General features: G+C 42.5%; 1 long non-coding RNA gene across 1 annotated transcript in view; it reads left to right on the top strand.

The window, feature by feature from the left end:
* Window positions 1-12,221, top strand: part of LOC137313855 (uncharacterized) — an 87,303-nt gene extending 75,082 nt beyond the window's left edge. Inside the window, exons 9-11 of the long non-coding RNA XR_010961087.1 lie at window positions 6,441-6,941; window positions 10,119-10,214; window positions 12,062-12,221. This is a non-coding gene — a long non-coding RNA (uncharacterized lncRNA). The remainder of the gene's footprint in view (window positions 1-6,440; window positions 6,942-10,118; window positions 10,215-12,061) is intronic.
* The last annotated feature ends 3,223 nt before the right edge of the window (window positions 12,222-15,444 follow it).

Here is a 15,444-nt window from a genome sequence, read left to right as displayed (position 1 = left end):
ATAGAAGATTGGGAAGTCTTCAAAAGACAGCAAAAAGTAACTAAAGGATTGATTAAGAAAGGGAAGATAGATTATGAAAATAATTTAGCTAAAAAATATAAAAACAGATAGCAAGAGATTCTATTGTTATATCAAGAGAAAAAGGGTGGCTAAGGCAAACGGGGGTCTCTTAGAGGATGAGACGGGGAAATTAATGGTGGGAAACATGGAGATGGCAAAAATGCTGAACAAATATTTTGTTTCAGTCTTTGCGGTAGAGGACACTAAGAATATCCCAACACTGGACAAACCGGCGGCTCGAGGCGGGGAGGAGCGAAATACGATTAAAGTCACCAAGGAATTGGTACTCAGTTAATTAATGGGACTCAAGGCGGATAAATCCCCTGGACCTGATGGCTTACATCGGAGGGTCTTGAGGGAAGTGGCAGTAAGGATTGTGGATGCTTTGGTAATAATTTTCTAAAATACACTGGACTCGGAAAAGGTCCCGGAAGATTGGTAAACTGCTAATGTAAAACCTTTATTTAAAAACGGTAGTAGGCAGAAGGCTGGAAATTATAGACCAGTTCGCCAAACATCTGTGGTTGGTAAAATTTTGGAGACAGCAGCAGAACATTTGGATAAACATAATTTAATAGGACAAAGTCAGCATGGCTTTACGAAGGGGAATTCATGTCTGACAAATTTGCTTCAGTTCTTTGAGGTCATAACGTACAGGGTGGATGAAGGGGAACCAATGGACATAATGTATTTAGACTTCCAGAAGGCATTCGACAAGGTGCCACATAAAAAATTATTGATCAAGATAAAGAATCACTGGATTGGTGGTAATATTCTGGAATCGGTGGTGATTGGTTACCTAACAGGTAGCAGAGAGTTAGGATAAATGGTTCATTCTCGGACTGGCAACCAGTAGCCAGTGGTGTTCCGCAGGGGTCGGTGCTGGGTCCCCAATTCTTTACAATCTATATTAACGATTTGGAGGCTGGCACCGAGTGTAACGTATCAACGTTTGCAGATGATACAAAGATGGGAGGGAAAGTGGAGACTGAGGAGGACATAAAAAACCGACAGGGGGATATAGACAGGCTTGGTGAGTGGGCGGAGATTTGGCAGATGGAATACAATATTGGAAAATGTGAGGTTATGCACTTTGGCAGGAAAAATCAGAGAACAAGTTATTATCTTAATGGCGAGAAACTGGAAAGTACTGCAGTAAAAGGGATCTGGGGGTCCTCGTGCAAGTAAATCAAAAAGTTCGTATGAAGGTGCAGCAGGTGATCAAGAAGGCCAACGGAATGTTGGCTTTTATTGCTAGGGGGATAGAATATAAAAACAGGGAAGTATTGCTGCAGTTATATAAGGTATTGGTGAGACCGCACCTGGAATACTGCATACAGATTTGGTGTCCATACTTAAGAAAAGACATACTTGCTCTCGAGGCAGTACATGGAAGGTTCAATCGGTTAATCCCGGGGATGAGGGGGTGGACATATGAGGAGAGGTTGAGTAGATTGGGACTCTACTCATTGGAGTTCAGAAGAATGAGAGGCGATCTTATTGAAACATATAAGATTGTGAAGGGTCTTGATCGGGTGGGTGCTGGAAGGATGTTCCCAAGGATGGGTGAAACTAGAACTAGGGGGCATAATCTTCGAAAAAGGGGCTGCTCTTTCAAAACTGAGATGAGGAGAAACTTCTTCACTCAGAGGGTAGTAGGTCTGTGGAATTTGCTGCCCCAGGATGCTGTGGAAGCTACATCATTGAATGAATTTAAAACAGAAATCGACAGTTTCCAAGAAGTAAAGAAATTAGGGGTTCCGGGAAGCGGCCAGGAAATTGGATATGAATTTATATTTGAGGTTTGGATCAGATCAGCCATGATCTTATTGAATGGCGGAGCAGGCTCGAGTGGCCGATTGGCCTACTCCTGCTCCTATTTCTTATGTTCTTATGTAACTTAGAATCATAGAAGGTAACAGAAGAGAAACAGGCCAAACGGTAAAGAAATGGATCAAACTGCAATTATAGTGAATTTGAAACAATGAAAGGCAGTGGTGAAAATACCCAGCGGATCGGTCAGTATCTGTACAAAGGACAGGGTAATGGTTCGGATACAACTCGTGAGTGGACGGAAAACAAAGTAAAACAGTTTTTGTGGAACTGGGAAAAGGGCAGATCGGAGGCGACAAACAGGAGTTCGAGGGAATTTCATGAGTTGACTGAACTGGAATGTCCTTCAGGAAATTAAGGAACTGAGAGGTGACAAAAATTCCCTGCGGAGTAAATGAGAGACATTTCAAGAACAAAAATGTTAAAATGGTGAAAATGTCAAAGAGCCGAACAGGGAAACGAACCAAACAAACTGTGGAGAGCGCGAAACCGAAGCCGTGGAGGGTTTTATTCTCCCCCATTCATCACCGGGGGTTAATACTACCTTCAGCGGACTCACAATCCGGGCAGTAGAACTTGCGGAGGAGCGTCACTCCCCGGGAGAGCACTTTAGGAAATTGCATGCCATCAGCCCATAAAATGCTGTCAATTACTTTTAATGGAATCCAGGTAAATAGAAGTGAAAATGTGGCAGGGTTGGAATGGACGGGCGATCTGACACCACCTGCTGAAGGTGGAAATCTCGGCAATCGAGTCACAGAGTCATGGTAAAGAGGAGCAGGAGTAGGCCATTCGGCCCTTCGAGCCTACTCCGCCATTCAATAGGATCATGGCTGGTCCTCGATCTCAATACCATATTCCCGCTTTTAGAAGTTTTTACAGTCTGCTTTTTTGTTCCATGCAAGTAATCTATATTTCCCTCTTAATCAATGTGTCTGTGCGCAATATAGCGCTGATATTACTGACTGTATCTGTGCGCAGTATAACGCTGATATTACTGACTGTATCTGTGTTGCTTGTCGAGCTGATATTACTGAAAGTGTCTGTGCTCAATATAGCGCTGATATTACTGACAGTGCTTGTCCTGAATTTGGAGCTGATGTTACTGACAGTATCTATGGTGATACTATACAGCTTAATGATGACAGTATTTGTGAGAATTATAGGGTTCTTACACTGACTGTGTCTGTTTTGATTCCATAGCTGGTATTACTGACAGTATCTGTGCTTAATATAGGGCTGATATTACTGACTCTACCTCTGCTCAATTTCGCCCTGTTATTACTGACAGGACCCCTGCTCAATATAGGGCTCATGATTCTTGCACTATCTGTGATGATGAAAGAGCTGGTGTAATAAAAATATTCATTCAATTACATAGAATGTTGCAGCTCAGGAACAGCCCACTTTGCCCAACAGGTCTTTGCCTGGATTTATGCTCCACACGAGCGTTCTCCCACACTACTTCCTCGCACCCTATCAACTGATATTTCTATTGCTCGCCCCCTCACGTATTTATCTGTCTTCCCCTGAAATGCATCTGCACTTTTCGCCTCAACCATTCCATGTGGTAACGAGTTGCACATTCTCACCACTCTCTGAGTAAGCTGTATCTCCTGAATACTATCTTGGATTCATCAGTAATATTTGAAATTCATGGCCTCTAGTTTTGGACTGCCCTCAAGGGGAAACATCTTCTCTCGGTCTACCCGAAGGAACCCCTTCCGAATATAAAAAAAAATCGATCAGGTAATCGATCAGTCTTCTCCTTAATAGAGAAAATAGACACAGCCTGTTCAGTCTCTAATGATATTGTTACAGAAATAATGCATTAAACAAGTAACGACAGGAATGAAAGGAAAGCAATGCCGGACAGGAACAATCCAGGCCATAATCTTCTCCCTTAGGACCGGATTAATGCAGGCAATCTCGTCACAATAAGAACATAAGAACATAAGAAATAGGAGCAGGAGTAGACCAATCGGCCCCTCGAGCCTGCTCCGCCATTCAATAAGATCATGGCTGATCTGATCCTAACCTCAAATCTAAATTATGTCCAATTTCCTGCCCGCTCCCCGTAACCCCTAATTCCCTTTACTTCCAGGAAACTGTCTCCAAATATAGAGCACAGTTTAATTCTGACTGGACACAGGTTGGAACAGTGGGTCTATTTACTAAACTATATTTAACAAAGTTTATCTTCGATTCTCTCGCATCGATTATCTGATCTTAACGACCCTGGAATTCTGCGAAGTTCACCACACGGACTGCAGCGCTTCAAGAAGGCGGCTCACCACCACCTTCTCAAGGGCAATTCGGGATGGGCAATAAATGCCGGCCCTGCCAGCGATGCCCACATCCCATGAACGAATAAGAAAAATAAAGAACAGATGGAGCTCAGCCTTAAATAAAACCAACCAGTCACAGCCCATTTGGTTCGGGTACAGTGCAGACACATCCGTCCGAGGAGAAAGTGAAGCCACCCAAAGCGAGACTTCCATGGATGACTAAAGGGATAGAACTTAAAATTAAACAGGAAACGGAGGCTCATGGCGAATATAAGGTTCATAATACAGTTGAGAACCAGGCTGAATACAGAAAGAAGAGATGAGATCTAAACAAAAGGTAATAAGAGGAGCAAAAAGACAGATTCAATAGTAAATTTCAAAGGTAATTGAATAAAAAACTTGAAGGGAAAAAATTACAGGGCAATGGGGAAAGAGCAGGGGAAAGGGACTAATTGGATAGCACTTTCAAAAAGCCAGCACAGGCATCGAGGGCCGAATTGAATCTTCCTGTGCTGTAATTACTGTGATACTACGATACACCCATTTAAAGGCAACGTTCAAACCATCCAGTGATGAAGCCATTGTGCAGAATTTATGGTTAACCTTCACATTCACCAAATGCCGGAATTCATAATCCAGCACATAAACGAACATAGGAACAGGAGTAGGCCATTCAGCCCCTCGATTCTGTTCTCCCATTTAATTAGATCATGGCTGCTCTGTACCTGAAATCTATTTACCTGTCCTTTATCCATTTCGCTTGATAACCTTACCTAAAAAAAACTGCCGCTTTCAGTCTTCAAAATTTCAGTTGACCCAAAATCCATAACCTATTGGAGGATGGAATTCCACATTTCCAGTAAACTTTGTGCGAAAAAGTGCGTCACTATTTCACTCCTGAACGGCCGAGCGCTAATTTTAATATTGTGTCTCTTTGTTCTGGACTCCTCCATCAGAGGAAATGCCTTCTCTGTATCTAATGAGTGTGAGGTATTATATTTTGGTTCGTAAAAAAGGGCCACATGCTGCTTGGATAATAAGTGTCTAAATAGGGTTGAGGAGCAGAGGGTTCTGGTGGTACAGATATAGAAATCACTAGCTGTAGCGATGCAGGTTAATAAGGCCACAAAAAAGCAAATCAAGCACTGAGTTTTTTCTAGACTTGTTAAGCAGAGAAGTTAAGTTAAGTTTGTACAGAACCTCGATTAGGCCACACTTGGATTATTGTGAACAGTTCTGGCCTCCATATTATAAAAAAGGATATAGAGGCACTGGAGAAGGTGCAAAACATAATTACTTGGATGATACCAGAACTGAGAACGTATACCTGTGAGGAAAGATTGAGCAACATGGGGCTCTTTTCCATTGCAAAAGGAAGATGGAGTGGTGGCCTGTGAGAGGTCTTTAAGATGATGTAAGGGTTTGAGAGTATAGACTTAGTGAACATGTTTCCACTTGCGGGAGAAACCAGAACTCTGGACCATAAATATAAGATAGTCATAAATAAATCCAATATGGAATTCAGCAGGAATGTTGTTGACCAGAGAGTGGTTGGAATATGGAACTCACTACCACAAGGAGTAGTTGAGGCGACTGGCATTTAATGGAAGTTAAATAAAGTCATTGTGGCGAAAGGAATAGAGGGGTATGCTGATAGGGGGAGATGAAGGGAGGAGGTTCGTGTGGAGCATGGACCTTTTCTGCCGAACGACCTGTTTCTGTGCTGTTCGTTCTTTAAAATTCTATATAATTGCTTGTGGAATCTTTTATCATTTTAGAAATTTCATTTAATGCACTCTGACTACATGTGTCTCCGGCCCGAATGAATCTTCAATCCTTGTCAACAAACATGGGCGGGGGGGGGGGGATTAGAGAGAAATGGGGACATATCGCAATCTGTCCCTGGGATTGATCACGACAATACGCCCCTCGGAATTATCACCACGATCTGTCGCTGGAATTGATCACAACAATCCGTCCCTCGGAATTATCACCACAATCTGTCATCAAAATCTTTCTCTCTTCGGAAACTTCCAACCCGGGGAGGGGCTATTTATTACTGTCTGTGAAGCCCCTCAAAATGAGGGCAATCCAATCTTTATACCAGGAATGGTCCATTCCGGATTTAGCAATGTAACTGGTGTATCTGCTGAATTTTTACTGTGATCAATTTAACTGTTAAAAATCAGTACTCATTCCCACATTGAATGAGGTGATACTTTAATTCGGCGGTTAAATGGTTAATGTCCTCTCTTGCAGAAACAGCCTCTCCTCAGCTCACTGACGAAACACCGGCTCTTGGCCCCAGGGTTGAAGCGCAAACATTAGAAAATCGATGGGTCTTCAGTAAACAATGTGCCTGATGCAAATATAACAATTTATTTCTAACAAAGTATCTGTTTTACTGAACTTCCCTGGAACAAGAAGAGAAAAAGGAAAATTTACAACTGACTTTGTTCACAATTGACTTGGCAGCGAATTGTCAACCCGGTTCGATTTGATTCAACCAGAAAGGCCGCTCCCTGTTCTGAAACAAATGAGGAATGTTTGTGTTGAAATCCATCCTGTTGTCTGGAAGCAGCTTTCACGGAGGGAGAAACTCTGAATCTCACATAACAAGGATCAGATCAAATTCCGAAGTTGTGAACTGCTGAAATGAAGCAAAGAACGTGTGCTCGATTGATTACAATGAAATAACAAGGATATAATTTGCAAAATCTACACGGACATTGCGGGACGGAAATTCCTTGCGGTATCAAGGTAAGGTTAATACAGTGTCAATTTGTTTTTTAATTAACTTTATCTGCCCGTTCCTCTTTTCTCAAGCCGATTTCCCGCGGTCAGATATGTTCCCTGGCATCGGGAGCTCTCTATTCCTCGCGGATGGAACAATTCACTAATTGTTCGCTCAGACACTGAATGAAGGCCCGCTATTTCACACAGCGAATTTCAGGGCTTATCCCTTCAAGGACCCCACCAATCTCCCCACAGACACATTTTAAAGCGGTGACAGGACAGAAAGCCTGAACACGAACTCTGGAGATTTACAACATCCTCGTCGAGCGGTGCCTCCACCCCATGTTAGAATTTGATATTCAGCAAACAGGGGTGGGAAACTGTCCGTTCTCACTCTGTATGCATTTATTTTTAACTGTGACACTGGCTCTTTTTACTCACTGAGTTGTTTTCTGCCCGGTACAAATTATTGAACTGATCAAAGACTGATCGAACACACAGTTCAGCTCAGGAAAGGGTTAACACATTCGCAATGGCCGATTATTGCTCTCTGCCGGGCAACTGGAAAATCAGCCCATGGTTTCCCGAGGCCGGACTGAACGTGATCCAATGACAGGATGGGAGCAAAGTCGGAGCGAACAATTATTCCTGATTAATTATAATTAATTCGTTCAATGCGAATTAGATGGGCGAATGGAGCAGGGACTTCTGTTTTCTCTAAAATATATTATTGAGGATGTTATTTGTTAAACTGGCTCAATTGAAGAAAGAAAGGCCGCTCCCTTCAGACAGAAACAAAGTTCAGGAATGTTTTAAAGGGAAACCTGTTCAGGGCTGAAACCATCTTTCACACAGATCGTTGCTTGCTGATCGTTAATCTTGGTAATTTGAAATTATTCTTTTGATATCAACAGTTAGGAGGGTCCGATCACAAAACTTTAAATTAAAAAAAAAACTAAATTTACCAGCAGTCGGTAGCCCCTTCACGAATCTTTATATAAAAAGTAACTACTGAAATTAACAACAGATAGGAGAGTCCATCAATAATCCATACTTAAAAAGTAACAACTCAATTTACCAGCAGGTAGGAGGGTCCATCACTAATCTTTATATAAAGAGTAACCAGTTACATTACCAACAGTGAGGATGGTCCATCACTAATCGGTATATAAAAAGTAATTACTTAAATTACCAACACTAATTTTTATATAAAAAAGTAACTGCTGCATTTCCCAACAGGTAGAGGGTCCATCATTGATTTTTTTCCATCGAAAGTAAACACAGAAATTACCAACATATAGGAAGGTCCATCACTCATCTTTATATAAAAGGTAACCACTGAAATTACCAATATGGAAGAGAGTCCAACAATAAACTTTATATAAAAAGTAACCACTAAGATTACCAACAGGTAGGAGTGTCCATCAATATTTTTATACAAAAGTTACAACTGGAATTACCAATGGGAAGGAGGGTCCATTCCTAAACATTATATAAAAAGTAACGAATGAAATTACCAACATGGAGGAGGGTACGACAATAAACTTTGTTTAAAAAGTAACCACTAAGATTACCAACAGGTAGGAGTGTCCAACACTATTTTTTTTTTAAAAGTAACAACTGGAATTACAAATAGGAAGGAGGGTCCATCACTAATCGTTATATAAAAAGTTACTACTGAAATTACCAACAGGTAGGAGCATCCATCACTAATCTTTATATAAAAAAAGTAACGACTGAAATTACCAACAGTTAGAAGAGTCCACACTAAATATATACATATAAAGTAACAATTAATTTAACAACAGGTAGGAGGGTCCATCACGAATCTTTAAATAAATAGTAAGTATTGAAATTACCAACAGGCAGAAGGGTTCATCACTAAACTTTATACAAAAAGTAACTTCCGTAATTACCACCAGGTATTGGGTGCATCACTTATCTTTAATTAAAAAGTAACTACACAAACTACCAACAAGGAGGAGGATCCATCACTTATCTTTATATGAAAAGTAACAACACAAACTACCAACAGGTAGGAGGGTCCAGCACTAATCTCCACATACAAAGCATCGACTGAAATTACCAACAGGTAGGGGCGTCCATCATTAATCTTTATATAGAAAGTAACTGTTGAAATTACCAAATGTTAGGAAGGTCCATCACTAATTTGACAAAAAGAGTAACTGCACAATTTAAAATTGTTATTACACTAGTTTCAGCGAATAACTTGAACTATAGTTTGAAGAAATTACTTACTGAGATTAATCGCTTTTACATTTCCACAGTGTGGAAAGGATAGTACAGTGACTGATAGTTTGATTAGTTGCTCTTGCCTGTGTGCACACACAGAGTGAGACACGTGCAAAAGTGGAGAACTATGATTGTAAAATAGCCGTCGAATCTACAACTTATATAATTGTGGTGCTTTCTGAGATTGCAATACCCCTAAAATAAATCCAAAAATAAATGTGCAGCACCTGTTTAAAGTTACACAATTCATAACATTATACATTGGTGTTAATATTCGAAGAACGGTTTAAAATTCCTCACCACCTACAGTGCTCATTAGTCAGGTGCTGATACCATGAGAGATATGGTAACTATATGCAAATGGTACCACCAACCAAAACACATCTCCATGAACATACGGACAATGTCACTACCCATCGAGAGTAAAGAAATCACACCCAGCTCCATTTGGGTTTTGCAGATAGATATCAGGTGCAAAAAAATCATAGAATTTAACATCAAAACTCAACAAATCAAAAAAATTAAAAAACAAATCTGTGAGTAAAATAATACAATAGCGCCAGACTGGGTAAAACTGAATGAAGGATCATTTAATTCATCACCTCGCTCCATATCGCCCTCCAGAACATTCACTTCCTCAGGAATAAGTCTGGTGCTTGCCTGCAACGGAAGTAAATTTTCCCAATTGGTGCTCCCAGTGCAGAATCTCGGCCGTCTGGAACTGGGTTCTGGAAATCAGCGGGAGTCATTCGGTTTCACTGGGCAGCTGTCTGTGCCGCACCTGATTTGGAGAGTTGATCGTAACAGTCGGGAAATGCTCGATCCTAGAGCTAACAGCTGTTGTACTTATGGGGAAGGAGGGACTTGATATCACATTTAACAAGGCAACGTTCCTCCCTCTCATTTTAATATTTCAGTCTAACCCTCCTATTAATATACTTATTACAGAGCATCACAATCTTGGAACGCCTGTCACCACCATGGCTGAAGGTCCAAACAGGGGAGAAGAACCAACATCTTCAACAAGAATGAAAATAGACACCGGTAGGTTCAGAACAATCTTTAAAATATCAATTGTGTCCTGATAAACGGTCCAGATCATGAACAAGTTCCTGTTGCTCAAACAGGAAGAAGAAACCGAGCATATAGAGTGCAGATAAAACAAAGTGAGTGACCATCGACCGGGCCAGTGCAGTCACAGTTGGAGGGATCTCAGTACTGGAACTGTCCAATAGACACCTGATGTTATGGACTGTAAGGCGGACAGAAACAATGACTCAGATTGGTCTTCCTGAGTAACAGTTTGAAACCAGGGAGCAGTGGGAGGCAGCCCGAGTGGGAGAGAGGTGAGAGGCAGGTGGGGCACAGGAATAGGAGAGCGAGAGTAGTGCGAGATTCTATAGTCAGGGGAATAGACAGACTCTTCTGCAGACCTGAGTAGGTCCAAATGGTAAGTGGCCGCCCGGGTGCCAGAGGGATGAACTTCCTGAAACAGGTGGGACCATCTCTGGAAAGGAAAGGAGAGCGGAAAATAGTCATGGTCGGAACCAATGACACGGTTGGAATTCCGTTTATAAAGGGAACATTAAAATTTGAGCTCCAGACTAAAAACCAAGGCCTCAGGGTGGTGATCTCCGAATTGTTTTGCACTGGGCCCTCACTGAGGACAATATGAGGCAGGTGAATGTGCGGCTGCAGGGCTGGAGCAGCGGGGAAGGGTTCATGCATATGGTGAGTTCAGGGAGAAAGGAAGGGACGGTTACGATCTGAACCAACCAGCAAAAACGATTTGACAGACTGGGTATATGGAGTAGTGGGAGGGTTTCACCTGATAAAACTGGAGCGTGTGAAATATCCGGATCAGAGACTAGAGAGTGGAAATAATAAAACTGTTGGAGCAGGAACAGAAGATTTATGAATTCTTGAAAAGTTATTCGCAAGACAAAAGGAAGGAGGCTTTTGAAGTAGTGACAGAAGATGTAACTTGATATCTAAAAATAAAAAACAACGAGAACGTGTCAACATTCCAATGAATTGGAGTTCAGATTGTGTGTTGTGTCAGTGAATCTACAAATCATCCAAACACGTTTGGAAAGTCAGACTCATGAGCGATGTGATCCAGTATGTCTAAGACAGGGCTGGATTGCATGAACTTTTTTGGGAGATGCAATATTTCCTTCAATTTCTAAAATTGATGGCAGATGTGAAAATGTTGGTTTCAAAGAATCAAAGTATCACAGTATCAAACTATCTACAGTAAACGTATTCCATACAAAGGTGTCGATACAGCATCTTCAGCGAGACTGAGGAGGATGTGGAGCCATATTTCGAGACAACTGTGGAGAAGGATTTGGCTCTGAATTTAATAGCCGAGGTGGATTATTCACTGAGCTCAGAGAAAACGCACCCGAGGCTGTTAAAGGAAGTCAGAGAGCAGATCGGAGGGACTCTGGCCACCATTTTTCAAAACGCACAATTTTTAGAACACAATTGTTAATGAAAATATCCAGGTGGACTAAAAGAGTCCAAGTAATGTCTGTGTTAAAACAGGGAGAATGTTGCAGTCAGATAAATTGAGACCAATTAGACAACGTCATTTGTGGGCAAACTTCTCGAAACTGAAATTTCACATCGAATTATGTATGATTCAGTCAAGGCTGGAACGGATTAACTGTAGATATTTGACATTGTATTTGACCAATTTGATACAGCCTTATTGAGACGTGACTATATCGATCAATGGATTGTAAAACCTGCGGTATATATGGGTTTTCAGAAGGTATTTGATAACGTCGCTCACAGGAGGCGGCAACCGTTTGGTGTAAGAGGAAATGTAACCGCCCGGAAGGAAGGTCGATCATGTTTTTAGTTTTCTCCATTGTTGTTCACAGACCGAACACTGCGATCACTGAGGCCTTGACAAAGTTTGACGGTTACCAACTGTTTTAGTTGACGAAATTCTATCGGGACAGACCAGAACAGGCAGTTGAAGAAGGGGTGGACGGAGTCAGCTCGTTGTCAACATACGAGAGGCATTTCAGTGGACAAGAACATCGGGTAAGTGGGAGGGGATCGGGATGAGTTTGGATTATTTAAACATCACAGAACTGACAGGATATCAGAACTTCGAATCATAGAAGGTAACAGAAGAGAATGGATCAAACTGCAATTATTGGGAATCTGAAGCAATGAAAGGCAGTGGTGAAAATACCCAGCGGATCGGTCAGTATCGGTACAAAGGACAGGGTAATGGTTCGGATACAACTCTTGAGTGGACCGAAAACAAAGTAAAACAGTTTTAGTGGAACTGGGAAAAGGGCAGATCGGAGGCGATAAACAGGAGTCAGAGGGAATTTAATGAGTTGACTGAACTGGAATCCAGTTCAGTAAATTAAGGAACTAGGAGGTGACATGAAAATGTCTGCGGAGTAAATGAGAGACATTTCAAGATCAAAAATGTTAAAATGCCTAAGACCCGAACAGGGAAAATAACCAAACAAACTGTGGAGAGCGCGAATCCGATGCCGTGCAGGGTTTTGTTCTCACCCATTCATCACCGGGGGTTAATTCTCCCTTCAGCGGACTCACAATCCGGGCAGTAGAACTTGCGGTGGAGCGTCACTCCCCGGGAGAGCACTTTAGGAAATTGCATGCCATTAGCCCATAATATTTTGTCAATTACTTTTAATTGAATCGAGGTGAATGGAAGTGAAAATGTGTCAGGGTTGTAATGGAAGGTCGAACTAACACCACCTGCTGAAGGTGGAAATCGTGGCAATCGAGTCATAGAATCATAGTAAAGAGGAGCAGGAGTAGGCCATTCGGCCCTTCGAGCGTACTCCGCCATTCAATAGGATCATAGCTGGTCCTCTATCTCAATACCATATTCCCGCTTGTAGAAGTTTTTACAGTCCGCTTTTATGTTCCTTGCAAGTTCACTCTCATAATCTATTTTACCCTCTTAATCAATCTCTTGGCTCGTTTTTGCTCAATTCTAAACAGCTCCCAATCCTCAAGCTTGCTACATTTTATGGCAAATTTATGTGACTCCTCTTTGGATCTCATCCTATCCTTATTTTCGTTGTTAGCCATGGTTGGGCCCCTTCTCCTTTTGTGTTTTTGTGCCAGAACGGAATGTATAACTGTTGCAATTCATGCATTCGTTCCTTAAATGTTAGCCATTGCCTATCCACCGTCATGCCTTTTAATGGAGGTCCCAAATCTATCATATCCAACTCACTCCTCATTCCTTCGTAGTTTCCTTTGTTTAGATTTAGTACCCGAGTTTCGGATTGCTCCACTTCACTTTCGATCTTAATGAAGAATTCTATTCTGTTGTGGTCACTCTTCCCTAAAGCACCCCGCACAATAAGATTATTAATTAACCGCTTCACAGTGCACAATACCCAATCTAGGATAGCCTGTTCCCGAATTGGCTCCTCAACATACTAATCTAAAAAAAAACATCTCGCACATACTCTAGGAATTAATGCTCCAAAGTATTATTGCTAATTTGGTTTGGCCAGTATATATGTAGATGAAAGTCACCCATGATTAAGTGGGGATTGAGGGATATGGCGCCTTGTTGTCTATTGGTGGTTGAGGGATAAGGGAGGTCGTTTTGGAATGAGGGATTTTTTGTGAGCATGGGTAGGTTGGGTTGAGTGACATGGGGAGAAGGTGTAGAGGTGGGGATTGAGGGATATGGGTAGAATGTGGGTAGGTGGGGATTGGGTGCGTTGGGTGCGTTTGTGTGATCTGTGGAGATGGTGATTCGGTGCGTTTGTGGGATACAGAGGGAAGGTGGTTGGGGGGGGGGGGGGATTGTGGACGATGCTGAGAAGTTGCGCAGATGAGATTGAGGGATATGGGGTTAAGGTGCGTTGTGTTGCTTGAGGGATATGGGGATGTGGTTAGTTGGGATTGACTGACTTGGTGAGAAGTTCGGTGGATGGGATTGAGCGATATGGTGAGAAGTTGGATAGGTGGGATTGAGGAATAAGGAGATAATGTCGGTAGGAGGGGATTGAAGGAAATGTTGTGAAGGTGGGTAAGTGGGGTTGTGAGATATGGTGAGACATTGGTTAGGTGGGGATTGAGAGTTTAGGGGAGAAGGTGGGTAGGTGGGGATTGAGGGATAAGTGGGGAAGTTGGGTAGGTCGGGTTTGAAGGATGTTGTGAGAAGGTGAGTCGGTGGCATTGAGGGATATGCGTAGAATGTGCTTTGGTGGGGATTGAGTGATATGTGGGGAAGGTGGGAAGGCGGGGATTGAGGGATATTGTGAGAATATGGATAGATGGGGTTGATTCATGTGGCGAGAAGGTATATAGGTGGCTTGGTGCGATTGAGGGATATGGTGAGTGTTTGGGTAGATGAGGATTGAGGGCTATGGGAGGTAGATCGGATGGATTGAGTAACCTGGCCAGACGATGGATGGTGTGGATTGAGCAATATGGGGAGAAGATAGGTAGGTGTGAGTGAAGGTTATGAGGAGAAGGTCATTAGTTTTGGATTGAGGGATATGGTTTGAAGGTGTGTAGATGGGGATTGAGGGATGTTTTGATGATATGGGTATGTGGTTTTGAGTGTTATGGGGAAAAGGTGTGTAGTTGTGGTTTTGAGGGATATGGGGTGGTGGTCAGATGGTATTTAGGGATATGGTGAGAGGTTGGGTTGCTGGGGTTTGAGGGATATGGTGTGAAGTTGTTTAGGTGGGATTGAGAAATAAGGAGAGAATGTGGGTAGGTAGGGATTGAGGGATATGTGGGACGATAGGTAGTTGGGAATTGAGGTATATGCGTAGGTGGGGATGAGTGATATGGGGAGAAATTCGTTCGGTAGGGTTGATGGATATGGTGAGAAGGTGGTAAGTTTAGTTGAGGGATATTTTGCGAAGGTTTGGGTGGTTGTGTTGACTGATGTGGGGAGAAGATCGGTCGGTGGGTGTATCTCCCTTTTTCCCTGTCCCCCTCCCTCTACCCCTCTTTCTCTCTGTGTGACTCACTCTCCTCGCTCTCTACTCGTGCACTCCCTCTACTCGCTCTCTCGCCCCTTTCTCTCTCCCTATCTCTCTCTAGGCCTCTCTCTCTGTTTCTGTCTCACTCTCCTCGATCTCAAATCGCTCTCACCCTCTGCTCCCTGTCTCTCTCTCTCCAGTCTTTGACCCATCCCCAACTCTCAATCTTTGTCTTCCGTTTCTCTGTCCCCCCAGTTTGCCTCTCTTTCTGTCTGTTTCTTTATCTGTCTGTCTCTTTCTTTCTCCCTCAACCCCAC

The sequence above is a fragment of the Heptranchias perlo genome, unplaced genomic scaffold (genome assembly GCF_035084215.1).
Source record: "Heptranchias perlo isolate sHepPer1 unplaced genomic scaffold, sHepPer1.hap1 HAP1_SCAFFOLD_49, whole genome shotgun sequence".
Lineage (NCBI taxonomy): Eukaryota > Metazoa > Chordata > Chondrichthyes > Hexanchiformes > Hexanchidae > Heptranchias > Heptranchias perlo.
Note: the sequence above shows the minus strand (reverse complement) of the source record. Positions and strands in the feature narration are given on the sequence as shown.